This window comes from Pholis gunnellus (assembly GCF_910591455.1).
Source record: "Pholis gunnellus genome assembly, chromosome: 5".
Lineage (NCBI taxonomy): Eukaryota > Metazoa > Chordata > Actinopteri > Perciformes > Pholidae > Pholis > Pholis gunnellus.
In genome coordinates this window covers 26,497,389-26,512,284 of record NC_136531.1, presented here as the reverse complement: position 1 = coordinate 26,512,284, position 14,896 = coordinate 26,497,389, and positions in this window count along the sequence as shown.

Genomic DNA, 14,896 nt, shown 5'->3' with positions numbered 1-14,896 from the left:
ATGCTACATTGGTAGATGGGTCACTCAGGTATAGTTCCATCATTGTTTATACTAAAATGATGATGGAGATGTAAGTATGATGTGGGGACAGGATCCTGTACAACCAGGCCAGAAACACACTGACAAGAGAGATCAGGGTAGCAAAGAGAAGCTACACTGAAAAGCTGGAAAAAAGGTTTTCAGTCAACGACCCCTCATCAGTGTGGAGAGGCCTGCAAGTACTCACCAACTACAGGTCACCACCCCCCACCCACTGAGGACAATCACCAACTGGCTGATGACCTGAATGTCTTCTACTGCAGGTCTAATAAGCCTACTCTCACACCCCATCTTCCCCATCATCAAACAACCATCTACACTCCCTGCCTCCTCCTCACTTCTCCCAAACGACCCCCCACCGGCACTGAGGATCTGTGAAGAGGATGTGGGTCGGCTCAGATGATCAGGAAGGCGCCGGTCCCAGACGATGAAGTCTGTGCTGACCAGCTGGCCCCCATCTTCATGGAGATCTTCAACCGATCACTGGAGCTGTGTGAAGTCCCCTCCTGCTTCAAACGCTCCACGATCATCCCGGTCCCCAAGAAATCCTCCATCACAGGATTAAATGACTACAGGCCCATCGCCCTGACGTCTGTGGTCATGAAATCCGTGGAAAGACTGGTGTTAACCCATCTGAAGAACATCACAGGGCCCCTGCTGGACCCCCTGCAGTTAGCCTTCAGGGCAAACAGGTCGGTGGATGATGCAGTCAACTTGGGACTGCACCACATGCTGCAACACCTCGACTCCCCAGGGACATATGCAAGGGTTCTGTTCGTGGACTTCAGCTCAGCGTTCCAACACCATCATCCCGGAGATACTTCAACCAAAACTCTCCCAGCTCACTGTGCCAGCCTCCACCTGTCATTGGATCACAAACTTCCTGACTGACAGGAACGTGAGCTGAGAACAGCCATTGATGAAATGAATCATTCAAAGGTTCAAGGTTATCTTCATCAACGTGGAATCAAATGGACCTTTAACCCTCCGACAGGCTCTCACCATGGGGGTGTTTGGGAAAGGCTCATCAGATCGGTGAGAAAGGCTCTAAATTCTACAGTTAAGGAACAAGTTCTGGATGAGGAAAGTCTTCAGACTGTACTTTGTGAAGTTGAGGCAATAATCAACAGCCGAGCAATCACAAGAGCATCTAATGATGTGAACGATTTAGAAGCCTTGACAGCAAATCATCTGTTACTGATGAAGGCCAAACCATTATTACCACCTGGACTATTCGGCCATGATGACCTTTACACTCGACGGAGATGGAAACACGTCCAATATATGGCCGATATGTTTTGGAAACGTTGGACCAGGGAATACTTGCCACAGCTCCAGGAACGGCAAAGATGGTCAAGAGCATCGAGAAACTTCACTCTGGGAGACATCGTTCTTCTGGTGGATGACTCTGCTCCCAGAAACTCTTGGGTCATGGGGAAGGTCATTAAGGCACTTCCAGACCACAGAGGACTTGTTCGTCAGGTCTGCATAAAGACAAAGACTAGTGTTTTACACAGGCCCATTACAAAGCTGTGTCTGCTTTTGGAAGATGAGCAGTACTAAAGACTGAGCAACAGTGAGGGGTCTGTTAGCTGCCTCCGACTCTTATATCGTTATTTTGTGAGAATGTTCCTTTACAGTACATGGCTCTCTTATTTTAAGTAAGATAATTGTTTCAAATGTTAAATCTTGACAACAATTAGGGGCCGGTATGTAAGAGCCATAATCTATTTGCTATTACATATTTACTTGTATTTACATGTTTAACTTTAATCACATCTGTTTCTACATTGAATGTCACAAGGATGTTGTTATCATTTGTTATAGTAAGAAATATATGTAAGTGTCAGACTGCCATCACTTTAAGGACACTTAGCAACAGTTAGTGACGGTTGGTTAGTAGTATGTGGAGTGGCGACAGTTAGTGACGGTTGGTTTTGTAGTATCTGAAGCAGAATGGAGCTGCACAGTTTTCCGACCGTGTCAGATGGAATGTGCTATGTGGATTAACCTGTGGATCCTTAAAGTGTGCGAGGTAATCGGGATACTTTTAGGAATAAAGGAAGTCGTTTCACTAACATATATGGAAGGAAATTGGATCAATAAAAACACGTATCGCTTTCAACTATGAGCGGTATCGGTGTGAGCTTTGTGCTTAGGACCAGAAACACGTGTCAACTTAAGGTTTACATTCTGATAAAGGTTTGGACGCTACAGGTAGAGTGGTTCACTTTCCATGTCAGTACAACCAATGTAAAACTAGAAACATTTTATTTTATCATAAATGTCTTTATTCTATTTTAAAATGTATATGTACATACAATGAGGTAGAAGCTGCAACAGCCCGGGCGGAAGAGACTGTGATTTTGCCTATTCCAGTTATGTACTAAACATTATTACTATGAAATATTTACTACTTTTACTTCAAAAGAGACTGTTGACTTAAACAAATGTTGTTGTATTTGAAATAAAAATGGAAATTTTCAGCATATTTCCTGTGATTACTGATATTGTCAGGTGGCACAACTGATAAATGTCATGGTGGTGCGACCAGTTAAAATATTAATTTAAAGCAATAAATAATAGGTTGAAGTGAAATTTGTTTTGCTTAATATGCTGTGAAGAACTATTGTACTGAATGTATTCATTTGTATATTTGTATTATTATGTTTAAATGTTTAAATGTAAAATAAAATGTTAAATATACTAAATAGCTCGCCAAGAGAACGCAATTATGATCAATTATTGTATATATATTAAACACAACCACAAAATACAATGTGTTAAGACACAGTAGACACTCTAAGGCAGTGGTTCTCAAATGGGGGTACGCGTACCCCTGGGGGAACGTGAAGGCACTCCAGGGGGTACGTGAGATTTTTAAAAAATAGATTTAAAATTAGCATCCATTCAAAAATCCTTGAAAAATAGTTATTTAATAAATATCACGTGACTATTCACGTACACTGGGCATGCAGTGGGTGCTGGTCGTGCGTGTGTTGTGTTCGTGTGTTGTGTTCGTGTGTTGTGTTCGCGTAACAGCAGCAGCTGTTCTCTGCCTCTGTTGCCAGATTCATCACACATTCACAAACATATTGCTGGAGATCTAAAAGCCACATCTCATATATATTGCGGTGATTACGATTGTATAAGTGAGCACTACATCACAGCCACGTATGAAGAAATACATTGAAGAAAATATATTTATGGAAAGATCGCATCAACCTGGATTCGAACTCTGTCGAGCAAAATAGTAATATATTCAAAACGGCTGCGCTACGCGATCCACCACTTGCATCTTATGTGGCTGTAGCCTTTCCCTAGCGGTGAGTAATCATGATCTGCAGACCCCCTGCCGTCTGTAAACTATCAATGGATAAATCCAAAAACAGAAAAGTCACGGAGGAAAATAGAGAGTTTTATTCTGCGTGGACGTATTCATTTACTTTCACTGCGAACGATGCTGGCTTACCTGTATGCTTGACATGTGGCGAGAAATTTGCAAACAACAAAAAATGTAATGTTGAAAGACGCTTCCAGAACAAGCACACAGCATTTACTGAAAGTATCACGCTGGAGATGAGCGACAAAGAGCGATTCCTCAACTGCTGCAGCAAACTCTCCTCTTCATAAGAGTTTAATATCGTTATAACACGTAAAATAGCAATAAAATGTCAACAAGTGTCTTTATTCTTGTTCTATAATTTCATAAATACAACAAACTATAGTTTTTCTATATATATAATATAACTATATATACAACTTTATAAACTGTGACATCAAATAGCTTTTGCGGCTCCAGACAAATTTTATTTGGTGGAAAATAGATCAAAATGTCTCTTTGGACAGTAAAGGTTGCCGACCCCTGTCCTAAACAATGCAATCTTCAGTGTTGACAGTTTAGTAAATTAGACACTGAAGACCTTTTTTTCAACCAAAAATGCTTTGCGCTGGTTAGGGGATACTTGGCTGAAAAAATATTTCACAGGGGGTACATCACTGAAAAAACGTTGAGAACCACTGCTCTGAGGGATACTTGTCAAATTTCAGTCTGAATAAATATTAGGAAAATATATCTTTTTTTATAAATATGTGGTTGCGCCACCTGACATTTTTTAGCCTGTGAAGTTAAAGAATACTTAAAAAAACGATTTAAAACACTATGAAAAGTTGGTTCACAACTTAGACTTGTTTCACCACATTGTTCTGGACACAAAAATATGCATTACATCCATTTTGAAGATCATTTTAAAAATGGCCTTTTTAGAAGCATTATTTGTCAATGACCCGTAAACGATGAAACCCATTGGCGGGCCGTGTATTTTATACCTGGGCCTTCAGTGCTGTCCTACTACAGTTGAACCACCTCTTAATAACCTCATTGTGACGCCACAGCTACGGTTATTATTTGTTTCTAGGGGTGTAACAATACACATATTCGTATTAAACCGTTCGGTACGAGGCTTACGAACCGAACAATACGTTTGAATAATACTAGTGCATTTGGAAAATGAAGAGGTTTAAATTGTGGGAAATATAATGTTCTTTCGGTGGAGCCACTGCGCTCAACCTGGAAACCCACCCAACGTAACAGACAACGTGCAGTCTGACACGCCCAGCACGGGAGAAAAACTTTGTACTCTTGTGAGGCGCGTGTGTTCTGGGAGGCTACGCTAAATTAGCTTAGCAGGAAAACCAACAGCAGCACACAAGCTACAAATTCTCCCCGCAGCGTTTAAGCAGCTGTTCCCAACTGATTCAAACAGGGCTATCGCCACACAATCACCATTTCTCCAGACCATAATTCTTGCTTTGTTAATGAAAACAGATACATGAATACGCGCATGACGGGATGCTTCGTCATTAACGGACAATGCATATAGTCAAAATCATTGTAATTAACACAATGACAAGAACAAACTCACAAGAACCAGTCACATATATTTATATGACAACAAAGCATGAAAAATCAATCCAGCAACACTGCGGTGCTAAAACAAGTATTACCCCACACACTCAAGAGCACGGGCCATTCAAATATTATTCACATCAGAGGGAACAATATTAACCATATCGTAAAAAACAACAACATAGACAAATGAACACAGTAGTAACGCTACTGCAGATGTAAAAACAAAGCAGTTCACTTACCAAGGCTGCTGTTCACTTAAAGTCCATCCTCCTTTCTTTGTTAATAAAGACTTTAATGACGCGGTTGCACAGAACATCGGTGCCGGTCAGTTCCAGCCAGAGGTCCTCCTGCGAACGTGTTCGTTGAGTTGTAGATCCACTCGTGTCTCAGCAAAAGTTTTCAAAAGCACCGTAGCTTGTAAGTGTCCTGTCGTGCTATGGTGTCTTGTTGCTGCCTTGGTTAGCCAACTCAGTCACAAATAAAAGGCATTCCCAGCCATAAAATGTGCAATGCTTCTCCGACGCTATTAGCCAGGAATACTGTTTGTACAAATCCTTTTCCTGGCTGGGACAGGGCTGCTAGCTGTGGGGTTGGCTGACCCTTTCTTTACGATGTCCAGCTTTTCTGGAAATGTCCTTCTCCAGAAAAGCGTTGGCAGTAACTCCCAAATCCGTTTCTCCTCCTCTTTCAGCCATTGAGTGTTAAAAAAACAAAGAAAAATGCAAAAAACGTCATGTCAATGTCATAACTTCTTGTATATCTTTCAAATTAAACTCTTACTATAAGCACTATCAAAAAGGAAAGTCTTAAGCCTACTCTTAAATGTGGTGAGTGTGTCTGCCCCCCGGACTGAAATGGGAAGCTGGTTCCACAAAAGAGGAGCTCGATAACTGAAGGCTCTGGCTCCCATCTTACTTTTTAAGACTCTAGGAACCATAATGTGAGCACATTAAGAATAAGCTTAAACAAATATGCTATATATTTGTAAACACTTCTATATATTCGTAAACATATTTAGTGAAGCTTAAACCATATGCTATGTGCAGTAATCATAATATGTCTCATAGTGTAAAGTCACAGAGTGAGGCAGTGTATTCCACCTGCGCAGGGCCCCCTCATTATCTAATACAAAACAGGAACCAAGTACTCCCCGGACTTGCCACTGCTTGGTACAAAATAACAGTTTCGACAAAGAAGCAGTTAAACGACCTTGGCCTCAGAACACACTCTCAAACACACACACACTCATCAGACTCATCGCTGGAGGCATGGACTCTGTGTGCCGGTGAGGACGGACGTCCTGTGCACCAATGAGGCTCTCAGAAAGTTTAAACCAAGAGCCGCCTCCACCAATAGTCAACCAATCACAAAAATGCCCTTAAGGACTATATAGTTTTGAGCGCCTTTTTCTTTCTGTTACTGATAGTTTGAACTGGGTCCGAGCTCGTATCGATCTGCTGCGTCAGAATACTCCTGTTAAGAATAAACACTTTGTTTGATTTTAAGTCTATTGAGTTCAGTCTAGTCTGTGTCCTCTTTCACTAACAATAAGTAACCCTGAATTTAGGGAGCGCAGCTCTCTATGATAATAAGGTACTTTAATATATGATGGTGCCTGACCAATTAGGGCTTAATAGGTGAGATGAAGGATTTTAAATTCTATTCTAGATTTTACAGGGAGCCAGTGCAGAGAAGCTAATACAGGAGTAATATGATCTCTTTTCTTAGTTCTTGTTAGTACACGAGCTGCAGCATTCTGAATCAGCTGGAGAGATTTAAAAGACTTATTAGAGCAGCCTGATAATAAGGAATTGCAGTAATCTAGTCCAGAGGTAACAAATGCATAATTTCTCTGCATCGCTTTGAGACAGGATGTGCCTGATTTTGTAGATGTTCCGTAGGTGAAAAAAGGCAGTCCTTGAAGTTTGTTTTTTCTGGGAGTTAAAAGACAAAAGTTGATCAAAGGTAGCTCTGAGATTCTTTACAGTGGTGTTGGATGCCAGCGCGATGCCATCTAGAGAAACTATATCACTAGATAACTGATGTCGGAGGTGTTCTGGGCCTAGTAGAATAACTTCAGTTTTGTCTGCACATTAAGAAGTTGCTGGTCATCCAGGTTTTATGTCCTGAAGACATGCTTGACGTTTAGTGAGCTGGTTGGTTTTATCTTGCTTCATCAATAGATATAATTGGGTATCATATGCATAACAATAAAAGTTTATGGAGTGTTTTCTGATTAAATGGCCTAAAGGAAGCATAAGGTGATTAAGATCCAAGCACAGAACCTTGTGGAACTCCATGACTAACATTGGTGTTCATCGAGGTTTCATCTGTGGTAGGCCGTCAGGGCCAGCAAAGCCTTCTCTGCTGGCATAAACAGAATCACAAAGTTATAGCTATTTTATAATTTAATAATTTTTCATGTATTCTAATAATTTTTCCCATTAGCTTATTTTCTCATTGCACAGCTACTGTCTTCCTCTGTTGCTCTGCTTCCAGTGCAGCTTGTTTTAAGGAGAGCTTTTATCCAATCAGATTTCACCTCTGTGTCTCTAGGTAAGAAGAGAGGCCCAAGGCCCACTAGGTAGACTTTCCAGTTTAAGTAAATGGGGATGATATTGTTGATTGTCATAGTCTTCAACCAATCAGATTTTTAGTTTGACATGTTAGAGCTGTCTAGGTGGCCTACAAGTATGTCAGCATTAACGTGTAGCTCAGCATTAACGTGCGGTGTGATTGGTCAGTGGGCTAGCGTCACTGTTGTGAAGCTGAAGCAGCTAGCAGAACTTAGTAGTAGTTAGGGCTGGCTCAGGTTTGCCTTGGACCAGCCCCTAGATAAGCTGCTATAGGCCTAGACTGCCGGGGGACTTCCTAGGATACACTGAGCTCCTCTCTCCTCTTCTTCATCTCCTTCTGTATGAATTCATGTATTAATGCTCATTACTAACTTTGCTTCTTCCCCGGAGTCTTTGTGCTTTCTCTCCTCACAGGTTTCCATGGATCCTGGTTGTATCTGGACCCTGGTCCTGCCTCCTGCCGTGGCCCTGCTGACACCTACTGCTACTACCATTTTTACTATTAACATTATTAATTCTATTACCGATACCATTAACACACATTACTGACTTTGCTTCTTCCCCGGAATCTTTGTGCTTTCTCACCTCACAGGTTTCCATGGATCGTGGTTTTATCTGGAACTCAGTAGGTAACTCAGCATAGGTCAGTGTGTGTAAGAATCAAAGGGAGACGGAAGGTCATATCAAGGTTAACTCCTTTGTTAATTGTGCTGCTTCAGTTTCCTTTTCATGACCTGTTGTATAGTTATGTATGTGCACATGATTTCAAAGGATTTAATGGATGTTTACAACAATCATTTTCAGCTCTAAATCCCTTTGAATCATACAATATTTTTTCACCTTCAGTTGATAAATCTGCCGGCTACGACCTAAACCCTGGGAAATCATGGATTTTGTTCTACAGATTCTGCCCGAGTTCAGAAGAACGTTAAATACTTTGTTTTCACTGTTGTCTCTTTAATAACGCTGGCTGAATACCACACAATCATATGAGATACTTGCATGAAACAAAGGATTTTTGTTGATACATTGTCTCAAAAATGCATTTAAAGTCGGAAGCCAACAGTTAGCTTTAGCGACATGTGTAATTTGCTATAAACTGGAATGTTTCCCATCATTTCTCGGCGGGCCACCCGTTATTATTATTGGCCTTCAAAGTTTATTTAGCAACCTATTTTAGCAATTTTTATTATACACAATGCAATTTTCTGAGACCCAACTCTTCAAATAAATTAAAGTGCTTCCAAAGTGAGTCCTAAAATCTGGAAATTAGTTAGCAATTTTGCTATCATCAAACTAAAGAATAGTCCGCCTTTAACTTTGTGGTTGTGTCAAAGTCATGTGACCATCATGTTGTTTATTTATATCGTTAGATTTTTACTTCTGCCGATTGCATTCACACTTTAAAGATCATGAAAGTATCATCAAGTTTACTTTCTGCAATAATAATAATAAGGGAAAAATCCATTTGCTTTTTGTTGAGGGAACCAGTGCAAAGCTAACTTCCGGGTTTTCCCTAAAAAATAAGTTATCCCTGTAGCACTCTATTAGAAAGCATGTACGGAGTTTAGCTGGTGAGGGTCGCTATAAGCTAACCTTACAATTTACACTGTATTGTATTTGTGTGAATTGCAACTCTGCTGTTTCTGACTTTTCTAAACTGGTTATAAAACTTAAGTTGCAAATAATGAGGGGCAGTAAGATAAAAGATAAAGACCTTAGTATAATGTGTATACAAATTCAAATTTGAGCAAATCCAACATCATTTTATGTAAATGTACTCATTAATCCACTTTCGAAAAACCCCAAACCTACCACAACAGAATATCCAGGGCAATCTGAGCCATGCATATAAAAAGACAGCATCCGTGAGCCTGAGCTGTGATTTCCAGTTGTTAGTGGCCATGCACAATTTTCTGCAACAGCTAATAAAATAGTAGAGTTTCCAGTGCAATGACCAAATGTATTTACATTACCACCGAAGGTAAAAAATGCAAGATCAAATATAAAATTGCTCTGCAGCTGCACCGGCTGTTTTATGATCAACAGTGCAGTCCATGTACACCTCCAGCTGTCACACCTCCAAGCCTGGCCAGGTCGTCCCCTGGGGAAGAGATGGGATGGAGGAGGGGTGTAAGCTCTGGAAAATACATCTGTGATGGAAGCTCCAACAAAACTGCATCCCAACGAGCAAGAATTCTGTCTCACAGTGAACAGATGCCACTGGTGCCAGTATATGATGCCACTGGTGCCAGTATATGAAGTTAAACATACATTTCAGAAAACAAGAACAGCTTCATCAAGTGAACTATATATAGCAGTTCACAAATCCCTGAACACCGCTATGATGCCCCAAACTCCTGCCAGTTCTCACATTTCAAGAAAGAAAGTCACTCTTATGTTGAATTTTCTGGTGACATTGTCTCTGCTCAAATATTCACTGACTTCTCTAAAATGAATTTGTCTGATTACATTCCACCCCCATAATCTCTCCCCACAGCTCTTTTCACTTTCCAAAGCTCTCTCTAGTCACAGTAAGCACTGTCAATGTGTGACTGAGGACTTACATGGTCTGAATTCATTGGTACTTGTTCCTGCCACCTGCTCATGTGTGGGCTTTATTCATTAGGTTCTGCATGAAACGTCTTGCAACAATTATCTGCCTTAGCTATCTACCTCATCTATTCAACAGGCTATGAAATAGTGAATGGTATGAGGACAAAATTTGGTACATTAGTATAAAAGCACCTGGTAAAGAGAATTGGCAATTAGTTAAACGTTTAATCTCTGTCAAAGTCCTTAATCTGTACACTTTTAATTTTATTTCATGGACATGCGCCTCCTGTTATGTCATGTTCTCAAATTAGACCACTGAACGGTCTGGAAAACGGAAAATCCTGAAATGCCAGATTGCTGGACTAAACTGAGCATGAATGACGTGCCAGTGTCGGCTCAAGTACACTGGTCTCATTCCAAGGGCCACATTTGTCCCGTGTGCTGCTGACTGGAGCTGGCTGTCAGCCCAAATTGCCCCAAGTCTGCATTGCCAAAACCTAGCCAAATCTTGCTTGGCAGCCAAATAGCACTGACCCATATTTGCACTCAGAAGTTGATTCCCAAACAAGCCTTAGACACAATCTGTTCCATTCACCAGGCTTCTTGGATAGAAATAAAAGAATAAAGTAATGAGCAATGATCACTCAGTTGCTCATCAGATACCGTCTGTGCCAAAACTAGCATCAGAGATAGGTCTTACGGTGTTTCATGTAGGAGTTGAGGAGCATATAATATAAAGTCTATCCAAAAAAACTTCAGACATTAAAGTTGCAATGTGAAAGCTGGTAGAATCTTTACAAAATCTATAAACTGATTTATCGGCTGACCATCGGTATCAGCCCATATTCTCTTCGTTGATCGCCACCTATCAGCAAATATTGACATTCGGCATGGCAATGGCAGTGGCTAGTGTTTATAACAAAAACATCAGCCATAGAAACAGGAGTAGAACAGACATTGTTTGTCGTGGTCATTTGACTAGGTCAAAAGAAAATGGTGAACAATCACCATTTTCTTGTTATAGTGTCAACTCGATGTGAGTTGACACTATAACAATGAGTGACACATGTTACACCCCCACTAACTAACATGTGTCACTCATTGTTGCTACACCACTAAACTAGCAGCAGTGATAGTCCATGAGGTAGTCACAGAGCCAAATCGACATCTGTGCAAAAGGTACAGCCGACTACACGCTCACACTGGACACTGTTGTGTAACCAAGGTTTATGCCCGCCATGGAGTCTCCAATGCAAGGGTGAGCCGGCATGAGTCAGACCATGACTTACCACAAGTTTAATGCGGTGTGTGCTCTCCATTCCAATGGTACAGATAAATTGCCGTCTCTGTGACCACTCTGCTGCTCTGATTTGAATGGGAATATCTGTTCGATTCCAATTCTATTTCTATGGTATCAGCTGTCGGCCAAATTCTTATTTTGAAAATCAGTATTGGCCCAGATTTTCACAATGGACTCTCATCGCTCGTATCAACCTTGTTTTTAAACATAACATGCAGCTGTCTAGCACCAATCAGCTGATAGACAAAGTTAGCAACTTGCTGGTGAATATAGCGGAACATTTAGCAGCTAAAGAGACAGATATATCTCTCAGGAGCTAAAACAAGAGTCCATATTGTACTTACAAATGAACTGGACTCTACATGAAAGATAATATTGCTGTTTTTGCTGGTTGTGTAAAAAGTTAACTGTTTACTAATGTTACTAATGATAATTTTCAAAAGAATGGTCTGACTCCAATACATCCTGACTTTTACTCGTTAGAACAGTAGTACTCACGTGACTAGTAATGAGACTTTGACATGCAGAATTTGTTGATTTCACCTTCAAATTTATCTTTTCGGCTATTGTTCTACCGTATCATTGATGTATTTCACTGTTCTATTACCAGGTCATTTTCCAAAGGCACACATAACACTGAAAGAAAACACAGCAGTCACATGACCCAAGAGGAGAACTCTGAAGTTTTGAACAACCAGAATCAACATATCATCCTTGGTTCCTTTGTTAATCTGAAAGAATTGTTCAAGAAACACATATTCACACTGGTATAGGAACAACAACCTTTTTCTCAGCTGATAAAGTTGAAAACTGTTGTTGGGGGCTGACCATGTGCCGCTGAACAAAGGAGGCTTGCAGGGCCTGTAGAGCAGTCAAAAGCCTGATTTGGCTTAAGATAACATCAACCCCCGGGAAACGTTTTCACACCTACGTGTCAAATCTTCATCCAAACACGACACTTGGGTCCCATTGGACAAGAGCCACAGACACCCCAGGACTTCCTGTGGTGCAGCTCTGCCTGTCCCTGAAACTACAAAACTCTCCGTCCCATCCAGCTCTTTGCCATTCCACGCGATTCACTTCGCATGTAAGGAGCACCTCCAGCTTTGTTGCTCTTAAAAGAAAATCCACGGTCAAAGTCTTACATTCGCTGGACGAATAACAGACTGTTTTGTTTTGTTTTTGGATCCTGAGGCAGAGAACAGATAACTTATATGCCCCTTAATTTGCAAAGAAACTCTGCCTCATAAGAATTTTTTTGCCACGCAGCTTGGAGCTTGCGACCCTGAGTTTAACCAATATACTCGGATGGACCACGTCGACCTTTAAGAAGTCATCTTACCGTAAGAGGGTTAGCTTAGTGTGTCTGGGCATAATTAGGTCATAATGTGTTTATTACCAATTGCTTTGTTTGCAATAAGTTACTGTATTGTTAACATGTTATTGTGTATGCTCACGGACCACTGAGTCCCATTGGTGCTGTGTACAAACTACTGTTCTGTCCCATCTGAGGATCTGCCTTGCTTTTAGTCCCCCCCCTTCTTTTTCCTCCTATTTGACGAACACACACATGCACACTCTCACCACAGATTGTTTGTTCACTTTAGATAGTAGGCTCATACATCTATAGTAGTTGTTAGTTCTAGACACTATTTGATTAATGTTATTAGAATTTAATAAACTGTTATACTTTAAAGAGCAGCTTTCTGTGATTACTTTGTGACAGCTGCTTATAACAGCTGGATATGTTGCATACGCTCAAAGTCAAACCCTCACTGTCCACTCTGAATGTGGAATAGTACTTTGACTATTTACATTGTGAGTGAATACTAAGACTTAGTTTATAGTTTGGTTATTGGTCCTTGTTCTCAGGGTCGTGCCCCGTTATTAATAATTCTGTTGTCAATAATTTAGTTTTCATATCTGCTGATAACCAAACCCGCTCCTTTTCGTTCCCAACACTGTTCACACATCAGCCAGATACCCCTGCTCACTTAGCTCTGGAGGACACTAGTGGACTTCCAGGGATTTGTTGATAGTGTCATTTACACGGTGCACACACTTTTCCTACCTTATCTTCTTACACCGGTGCGGTCCTATTATGTGCTTAAACTATGACCGCTATAATTAAATGCTGATTGGTAGAAGATTAATGACAATGCAGATATGTTGGGAACACAAAATATTCCCGATCTTAGGTTGTGTTGCACAGATATTGTCAAGGGAGTTCAGGACAGGACCCAATAGCAGACCATGAGACAGGATTCAGGTACAGAACAGACTTTATTTTACGCTGTACAGAAGGCAGAGCATGCAGGATCGACGATGTGGTACCCGTGGTGTGGTACCCGTGGCCCGACACCGGAATCCAGACAGGAGACAGTGTGATGTCCTGTGGGCCGACACCGGAATGCAGGCACGAGACAGAAGGCAGGATCGACAGTGTAGTTTCCCGTGGGCCGACACCGGACTGCAGGCAGGATCACCTGTGTGGATCCCTTGGTCCGACACAGAATGAAAGGCAGGAATGACGTGGTAGACGGGTGGAATACAGCACAGGGTTGAAGCGGGTGAACGACGGTACAAATTGACAACCCCAGACTGCAGGACCAGGGTTTATATAGTGGCAGGGGAAGGATTAGTGTGATCAGAGTCTGGTGTGTCAGCCTGCGGGAGGTAATCGGCTGGAGTGTCCGCAGCTGTGCACTAGTCAGGGGTGTGGCCATGGGAGTGACTGGAGGCAGAGGAAAATCCCAGAGCACATGGCACACAACAACAAACAGGGGAATGACAGAACACATGAGGAGAGGAGATCAGGGGAAACTGAGATAACACACAACCGTTCAGACAGGGATCCTGACAGATATGGGGGAATGACTGAAGAAAGTGACTAGATATTGAATTTTTAATTCGCCGTGCCCTTAGAGTAGTGTGACCTGCCATGGGTTGGAGTTATTGGGAGTAATTCTAGTCTCATTAAGAATTCTCCTGGAATGTTAATAGAGGTTGATGAAGTGACCAGGAATCCATAGTCATTTAGTGGAGGGGAAGAACAGCAACAGAAATATCCACGGAGAGTTTCTCCGCTGAGCCTTGATGAGGCTCTGTTATTAAGAGGATAAATATGTGACAATAGTGAGCAGGTTATGATTCTATGATTCAGATTCCAAAATGAATTCTATAAATGTTCTGTCTATTCCCATAAGTGCAGGGAAAGTGAGAGTGAAAGAGCGTCAAAGCCTCGGCTGTGTTCAGCAGTCTGCAGGTAAGCAGGCATACAAATTATTCCTGCAAACTGCTTTTCTCTAGTGTTGTCTCCGTCCCAGTGCAACTGAAACAGCTCAGGAAGTTTTATGTTTATCCTAGCCGTTCATCTTGATATGTGTCTCCAGGTGCTTTGAAGCGGGTACTTACCTCTTGAAAGCTGCAGCCTATTCTCATCTTAATGAACAAATCACCTAGTAAAATATGTGAGGCACCCTATTGATGAAATGGAAATGGGGAAGCTGACCC